The 9644-nt window shown below is 44.2% G+C and overlaps 1 long non-coding RNA gene across 2 annotated transcripts in view; it reads right to left on the reverse strand.

Annotated features, from left to right (window-relative positions):
- Positions 1 to 758: 758 nt before the first annotated feature.
- The window catches only part of LOC117471968, a 13721-nt gene continuing 4835 nt past the window's right edge, over positions 759 to 9644 (reverse strand). Inside the window, exons 2-4 of one of the 2 annotated variants that reach the window (XR_004554845.1) lie at positions 7276 to 7490; positions 6085 to 6124; positions 759 to 844 (exon numbers count right to left, since the gene is read on the reverse strand). This is a non-coding gene — a long non-coding RNA (uncharacterized LOC117471968). The remainder of the gene's footprint in view (positions 845 to 6084; positions 6125 to 7275; positions 7491 to 9644) is intronic. The other variant, XR_004554846.1, reaches the window with a different exon arrangement.

Consider the following 9644-nt stretch of genomic DNA (forward strand, 5'->3'; position numbering starts at 1 on the left):
GCTTAATTATTTGTCATTTTTCAAGCTACGAGATGTTTTCCTACGTTTATCATGAAACATTATGTCTCAGGAATGTAGGGTTTGGGAATTATGGCAGTTTTAAAAAAATATATGAAATATATGAAGGCACATTTCAAAATTTCATACCCTCTAGCTGTGACATCACGTACTCTAGTTAATGTTAAAATCTGAAGAAAACCTCTGTACCAAGGTCTGAACAATGTTTAATATCTCTAAAAGTAAGAATCAGATTGTGTTACAAAGTTGTGTTACACGAATAATGTCAGAAACATGTGTAACATTTTAAAGTTGGAATGAGGTTTCTGAGTGAAAGTATGAATGAACAGTTAGCAGTTGAAGTCGCATGAAGATTTGTTGAAGTCTGAAGAATTTCTCCATTGACTTCAATGTTAAAAATGTGATGAATTATGGGATGTATCTCTGGAATTATGAAAGTTATGAATGATAAAAGTAATAGCCATCGATTCCCGACCGAGCTGAACGTTTTGATGTTTGAACGGAGTTTCTGCGATGTGGAATGTGGGAGAAGAAGAGGGACAAAATAATTGGACGGAATAATAATAAACTTTTCGTCCGTGGCATAACATTTAGTGGGAATGCTGTATCAGCGTTCCCACTAAATAAAAGGAAATAACATTGCAGTATGTGTGTGTGTGTGTGTGTGTGTGTGTGTGTGTGTGTGTGTGTGCGCGTGTGTGTGTGTGTCAGTGAAGGTGTCACAGGTGTGTAAAAAGAGTGGGCGGAGACTCACCATCGCTCCTTTGGCGGGAAAACACTGACAGGTGGAGCAGTCCCGACCGCCGCAAGGCTCTGTGTGATCGCCCTGGAAACCAACAGAAAAACAACAACAACAACGTCACCACAACAGCGTTATGACATCATCAGAAACGCTGCGACATCACTTTAGATCTCTGTCGTCTGATTGGAGGGAATTCTTTACTCGAAATGCAAAATAAACTACGGTGTCCGACAGCCAGGTGCAACGAAGCAGATATAAAAACCCAAATGTTCCACATGAAGAAACATCTTCAGCAACTTGACAACATGTGCAGCGTGTTGTCAAGTTAGTGTCCCCTGGTCTCCCAGTTTTGGAACATTTGTGTTTTTCTATCTGCATCCTTTCTGAAGCTGCAGCGTGTTTCTACTGATGGAACTGTCGGCCTCCGTACTTTGACAGCTGCAGTTTAAATATTGATATATTTTTGGAAATGAAGCTCCATTATCTTTGTAGTTCATGCCCTTTTGATCATTGTCCTTGTTTTAATAACGCTGCGTCACAAAATACATTTACTATCGCTGATTGTCTCGAGCAATGGCGATACTTTGGAAAACTGAGTCACGTTTTCAGATTTTTTTAAGTTGAATCGCTTCAGGATCAGAAAGAGGTGTGTGTGTGTCTGCTGCAGTGTGTGTGTGTGTGTGTGTGTGTGTGTGTCTGCTACAGTGTGTGTTTCTGTGTTTCTGATGCTGTGTGCAGACACCGAGGAATGTAAACAGCCAGCAGACAGACAAGCATCTCTGAGATCCTTAGCACGCAGACAGCTGACTGTGTGTGTGTGTGTGTGTGTGTGTGTGTGTGTGTGTGTGTGTGTTTATCAGATAACGCCAGTGACAATCAAGCATCCATTTCTCCTGACACACACACACACACACACACACACACACACACACACACACACACACACACACACACACACACACACACACACACACACACACACACACACACACACACACACACACACACACACACACACTCTGATCGGTGTGAATGAGGACAGATGTGGAGCTTCTGTTCTTATATCAGATATCATCAAACAGAGAGGCAGTCAAAACATACTGCATGCACTCTGTGTAATCTGTATATTTATACTGCATGTACTCTGTGTAATCTGTATATTTATACTGCATGTACTCTGTGTAATCTGTATATTTATACTGCATGTACTCTGTGTCCTCTGTGTATTAATACTGCATGTACTCTGTGTCCTCTGTGTATTAATACTGCATGTACTCTGTGTCCTCTGTGTATTAATACTGCATGCACTCTGTGTACTCCGTGTATTAATACTGCATGCACTCTGTGTACTCTGTGTGAGCTGTTTGTGTTTTTATTCCCGGTCCTTTTTCAGTAAAGATAGAATAATAAAACTGACGGTCCCCGCTTCACACGTCCCACACTGAGGGCCCCCCTTGGTGACCTGGACAAGTGTGTGTGTGTGTTTTTTAATCTCAGTGGGCCCCAGACGGTGTGTTTCCCAGCATGCAGCAGTGTTTGTGTAGCACCACATTCCTGCAGCGTTGTGTAAACCAGGTTATCATTCAGGCGTAGCTATCAGCAGGAATGTGGCTATCGCTAGCTAGCTATCTGCTGTCCACCACCCATCAGATTTCTCCCAATATTCCTCTGTTTTCTGCATCAGCTGTTTGCCTTAAAGGTCTACTATTAAGCAATTTTTAGGCATATATTATGGGTCTCAGGTATATACAGATATATAAAAAACATGTCTATGAAGTGTTTTGCTCAAAATACCAAACAGGCCATGTATTTTAGCGTCATCCCCCTCTCTTCCAGCTGTTACTTAAGTGCTGATTCTGGGTCTGTAGCTTTGAAATAATTCTCCCAGCAGAGACTCAGCTAAATGCTGCCGTGATTAAACTCCATATCATGTTCCAAACCACATCAAGGATTATTTCTGAAACAGTATGGAGCTCAAACTCTTTCTCTCTCTCAGGTTTACCACAAGGTGACTTCCTTTTGATTTCCTGCTTCTTTACACATACTCTCTCCAGTACAGGTTAGCTCTGAGTGTTAGCATGCTAATGTAAACACAGACCATATTACTTCCAAAACATGTCTCATTGTTTCTGAGAGCAAGGTTTCTGATAGGCCCGTGGGAACACCTGAACATCAGCAGGAGAAGGACTCTTTAAAGTAGAGACACTACATACTGATATACACCTGAACATCAGCAGGAGAGGACTCTTTAAAGTAGAGACGCTACATACTGATATACACCTGCACATCAGCATGAGAGGACTCTTTAAAGTAGAGACACTACATACTGATATATACCTGAACATCAGCAGGAGAGGACTCTTTAAAGTAGAGACACTACATACTGATATACACCTGAACATCAGCAGGAGAGGACTCTTTAAAGTAGAGGCACTACATACTGATATACACCTGAACATCAGCAGGAGAGGACTCTTTAAAGTAGAGACGCTACATACTGATATACACCTGCACATCAGCATGAGAGGACTCTTTAAAGTAGAGACACTACATACTGATATATACCTGAACATCAGCAGGAGAGGACTCTTTAAAGTAGAGACACTACATACTGATATACACCTGAACATCAGCAGGAGAGGACTCTTTAAAGTAGAGGCACTACATACTGATATACACCTGAACATCAGCAGGAGAGGACTCTTTAAAGTAGAGACACTACATACTGATATACACCTGAACATCAGCAGGAGAGGACTCTTTAAAGTAGAGACACTACATACTGATATACACCTGAACATCAGCAGGAGAGGACTCTTTAAAGTAGAGACACTACATACTGATATACACCTGAACATCAGCAGGAGAGGACTCTTTAAAGTAGAGACACTACATACTGATATACACCTGAACATCAGCAGGAGAGGACTCTTTAAAGTAGAGACACTACATACTGATATACACCTGAACATCAGCAGGAGAGGACTCTTTAAAGTAGAGACACTACATACTGATATACACCTGAACTTCAGCAGGAGAGGACTCTTTAAAGTAGAGACACTACATACTGATATACACCTGAACATCAGCAGGAGAGGACTCTTTAAAGTAGAGACACTACATACTGATATACACCTGAACATCAGCAGGAGAGGACTCTTTAAAGTAGAGACACTACATACTGATATACACCTGAACATCAGCAGGAGAGGACTCTTTAAAGTAGAGACACTACATACTGATATACACCTGAACATCAGCAGGAGAGGACTCTTTAAAGTAGAGACACTACATACTGATATACACCTGAACATCAGCAGGAGAAGACTCTTTAAAGTAGAGACACTACATACTGATATACACCTGAACATCAGCAGGAGAGGACTCTTTAAAGTAGAGACACTACATACTGATATACACCTGAACATCAGCAGGAGAGGACTCTTTAAAGTAGAGATACTACATACTGATATACACCTGAACATCAGCAGGAGAGGACTCTTTAAAGTAGAGACACTACATACTGATATACACCTGAACATCAGCAGGAGAGGACTCTTTAAAGTAGAGGCACTACATACTGATATACACCTGAACATCAGCAGGAGAGGACTCTTTAAAGTAGAGGCACTACATACTGATATACACCTGAACATCAGCAGGAGAGGACTCTTTAAAGTAGAGACACTACATACTGATATACACCTGAACATCAGCAGGAGAGGACTCTTTAAAGTAGAGACACTACATACTGATATACACCTGAACATCAGCAGGAGAGGACTCTTTAAAGTAGAGACACTACATACTGATATACACCTGAACATCAGCAGGAGAGGACTCTTTAAAGTAGAGGCACTACATACTGATATACACCTGAACATCAGCAGGAGAGGACTCTTTAAAGTAGAGACACTACATACTGATATACACCTGAACATCAGCAGGAGAGGACTCTTTAAAGTAGAGACACTACATACTGATATACACCTGAACATCAGCAGGAGAGGACTCTTTAAAGTAGAGACATTACATACTGATATACACCTGAACATCAGAAGGAGAGGACTCTTTAAAGTAGAGACACTACATACTGATATACACCTGAACATCAGCAGGAGAGGACTCTTTAAAGTAGAGACACTACATACTGATATAGACCTGAACATCAGCAGGAGAGGACTCTTTAAAGTAGAGACACTACATACTGATATACACCTGAACTTCAGCAGGAGAGGACTCTTTAAAGTAGAGACACTACATACTGATATACACTTGAACATCAGCAGGAGAGGACTCTTTAAAGTAGAGACACTACATACTGATATACACCTGAACATCAGCAGGAGAGGACTCTTTAAAGTAGAGACACTACATACTGATATACACCTGAACATCAGCAGGAGAGGACTCTTTAAAGTAGAGACACTACATACTGATATACACCTGAACATCAGCAGGAGAGGACTCTTTAAAGTAGAGACACTACATACTGATATACACCTGAACATCAGCAGGAGAGGACTCTTTAAAGTAGAGACACTACATACTGATATACACCTGAACATCAGCAGGAGAGGACTCTTTAAAGTAGAGACACTACTGATATACACCTGAACATCAGCAGGAGAGGACTCTTTAAAGTAGAGACACTACATACTGATATACACCTGAACATCAGCAGGAGAGGACTCTTTAAAGTAGAGACACTACATACTGATATACACCTGAACATCAGCAGGAGAGGACTCTTTAAAGTAGAGACACTGCATACTGATACACACCTGAACATCAGCAGGAGAGGACTCTTTAAAGTAGAGACACTACATACTGATATACACCTGAACATCAGCAGGAGAGGACTCTTTAAAGTAGAGACACTACTGATATACACCTGAACATCAGCAGGAGAGGACTCTTTAAAGTAGAGACACTACATACTGATATACACCTGAACATCAGCAGGAGAGGACTCTTTAAAGTAGAGACACTACATACTGATATACACCTGAACATCAGCAGGAGAGGACTCTTTAAAGTAGAGACACTGCATACTGATACACACCTGAACATCAGCAGGAGAGGACTCTTTAAAGTAGAGTATTTTTATAATCTGGTATTTAACTTGAGTACAAAATCTGAGTACTTCTCCCACCTCTGATGATCTTGTGTTTATATTAAATAGTTTTATTTAGGTATAGGCTTTAAATAAGCCCAATGTTTTTTTTTGCCTCTTCCTGCACTGTACATGATTTGTTAGCTGTTATGTTTGTGCATTATTAAATTGTGCAAAACCATTAAAACCATTAGAGTGATGAACTCACCCCGAGAGCAGGAGGAACTGTCAGGATCAGCAGGAAACACCTGAAGAAGAAACACAGCTTTCATTACCAGACCAGCAGACTGCACTCCACTACGTGTATTTAATACCTTTAGTTACTTCACAGATGTGGATGAATGATGTGAAATCTAATCAAGTGTTAAATCAGACGTTAGTTCCACCTGGAGTAAATCCACAAGCTACCCTGCAGTATACAAAGTCATTCAAACTAGCTGCACCTTTACCAGCTTTGAGAACACTTTCATGATCAATCATTATAAAACATATCATATATATTATTCTGAAATGGACCAATCTGCACAATGACTACTTTTACTGTCGCTACTTTAAAGGGGACCTATCATGCAAAATGCACTTTTTGATGTCTTGTATACATAAATATGTGTCCCTGGTGTGTCCCCGGTGTGTCCCTGGTGTGTCCCCGGTGTGTCCCCGGTGTGTCAGGGAACTCACGCAGCGTCAGAAAATGAAACCCTCTCTCTTTTCCTCCGTACCCAAATCTCTAAAAACGGGGGAACAACGGAGCTGATCCAGATTTGCGTCCGATATGACTCAATATCAGAAAGTTGCTATCAGAAACAATGCCCGACTGTGTTGGCCGTAATATGGTTGGTGTTTACATTAGCATCGCTAACACTCAGAGCTAACCTGTACTGGAGAGCATGTGTGTGAAGAAGCAGGAAATCAAAAGGAACTCACCTTGTGGTATAACCGGCAAGAGAGAAAGCCTTTGAGCTCCATACTGTTTCAGAGACAATCCTTGATAATCCATGATATGGCGTTTCATCACGGCAGAATTTAGTTTAGACAGTAGCTGCCGGGTCCCACATGAGCTCAGACCCCTCCTTTTTTATTATCAATTTCTTCTTCTTTTTTTTAAGCTTTATACCCCAAATCAGCACTTTTGAAACAGGAAGTGAAATAGAGGGATATGAGGCATGGCTAGAATGGGTGATCTGTATGGTATTTTGAGCAAAACATCATACTGTAGATATGTTTTTTATATATTTTTATATATCTGAGACCTATGCTATTGCTTAAAAATAGCATGATAGGTGACCTTTAACTATATTTTGATGATAATACTTTTCTACTTTTACTCAAGTACAAGATCTGAGTACTTCTACTGTCACTGAAATAAATGTTTGAGATACTTAGTGTGTGTTTAGCTTACCAGAGCCAGCAGCAGGAAGTCAGCAGCATCTTGTCGTCCCGCTCACAGGAAGTCCCGCCCTCTTCACGTCACTCTGACTCCGCCTCCAGACGCTCCGACAGTGGCGGTCGTCCTGCAGATGTTGTGTATTTTTTATAATTTCTTAATAGAGACTTTAGTTCCCAGAAGGAGACGGGAGACATGTGACTTCACGCGTTCACTACAGCAACAAGCATCTAATGCAGGAACACAAAGAAACACAACATCATTGTTTAAAGTGTCTCGCATTAAGTGGTTAATGTGTCCCAGTACATTGACCCAGGTACTGAGAAGTAGTTGGAATGAGAATTATACGGAGGCTAGCAGGTGCAAACGCTCTACAACACCTCCATTAACAGAAACACGCTGCAGCTTCAGAAAGGATGCAAATATAAAAACACTAACATTAAAACTAACATGCAAATGCAGAAACATCTTCAGCAACAACACGTGCAGCATCTAGAGAACATTCAGCTGGGAGACCAGGGGACACTAAAGAGTGACGCACACAGCTGGGAGGCCAGGGGACACTAAAGAGTGACGCACACAGCTGGGAGACCAGGGGACACTAAAGAGTGACGCACACCGCTGGAGACCAGGGGACACTAAAGAGTGACGCACACAGCTGGGAGACCAGGGGACACTAAAGAGTGACGCACACAGCTGGAGACCAGGGGACACTAAAGAGTGACGCACACAGCTGGGAGACCAGGGGACACTAAAGAGTGACGCACACAGCTGGAGACCAGGGGACACTAAAGAGTGACGCACACAGCTGGGAGACCAGGGGACTCTAAAGAGTGACGCACACAGCTGGGAGACCAGGGGACACTAAAGAGTGACGCACACAGCTGGGAGACCAGGGGACACTAAAGAGTGACGCACACAGCTGGGAGACCAGGGGACACTAAAGAGTGACGCACACAGCTGCTGGAGACCAGGGGACACTAAAGAGTGACGCACACAGCTGCTGGAGACCAGGGGACACTAAAGAGTGACGCACACAGCTGCTGGAGACCAGGGGACACTAAAGAGTGACGCACACAGCTGGAGACCAGGGGACACTAAAGAGTGACGCACACAGCTGCTGGAGACCAGGGGACACTAAAGAGTGACACACACAGCTGCTGGAGACCAGGGGACACTAAAGAGTGACGCACACAGCTGAGAGACCAGGGGACACTAAAGAGTGACGCACACAGCTGCTGGAGACCAGGGGACACTAAAGAGTGACGCACACAGCTGCTGGAGACCAGGGGACACTAAAGAGTGACGCACACAGCTGGAGACCAGGGGACACTAAAGAGTGACGCACACAGCTGGAGACCAGGGGACACTAAAGAGTGACGCACACAGCTGGGAGACCAGGGGACACTAAAGAGTGACGCACACAGCTGGGAGACCAGGGGACACTAACGAGTGACGCACACAGCTGGAGACCAGGGGACACTAAAGAGTGACGCACACAGCTGGGAGACCAGGGGACACTAAAGAGTGACGCACACAGCTGGGAGACCAGTGGACACTAAAGAGTGACGCACACAGCTGGAGACCAGGGGACACTAAAGAGTGACGCACACAGCTGGAGACCAGGGGACACTAAAGAGTGACGCACACAGCTGGAGACCAGGGGACACTAAAGAGTGACGCACACAGCTGGGAGACCAGGGGACACTAAAGAGTGACGCACACAGCTGGGAGACCAGGGGACACTAAAGAGTGACGCACACAGCTGGAGACCAGGGACACTAAAGAGTGACGCACACAGCTGGAGACCAGGGGACACTAAAGAGTGACGCACACAGCTGGGAGACCAGGGGACACTAAAGAGTGACGCACACAGCTGGGAGACCAGGGGACACTGAAGAGTGACGCACACAGCTGGGAGAGGACCAGGGGACACTAAAGAGTGACGCACACAGCTGGAGACCTAAAGAGTGACGCACACAGCTGGAGACCGGGGACACAAGAGTGACGCACACAGCTGGGGACCCAGGGGACACTAAAGAGTGACGCACACAGCTGGAGACCAGGGGACACTAAAGAGTGACGCACACAGCTGGAGACCAGGGGACACTAAAGAGTGACGCACACAGCTGGGAGACCAGGGGACACTAAAGAGTGACGCACACAGCGGCTGGAGACCAGGGGACACTAAAGAGTGACGCACCACAGCTGCTGGAACCAGGGGACTACTAAAGAGTGACACACACAGCTGCTGGAGACCAGGGGACACTAAAGAGTGACGCACACAGCTGAGAGACCAGGGGACACTAAAGAGTGACGCACACAGCTGGAGACCAGGGGACACTAAAGAGTGACACACACAGCTGCTGGAGACCAGGGGACAC

This window comes from Trematomus bernacchii, unplaced genomic scaffold (assembly GCF_902827165.1).
Source record: "Trematomus bernacchii unplaced genomic scaffold, fTreBer1.1, whole genome shotgun sequence".
NCBI classification, from domain to species: Eukaryota; Metazoa; Chordata; class Actinopteri; order Perciformes; family Nototheniidae; genus Trematomus; species Trematomus bernacchii.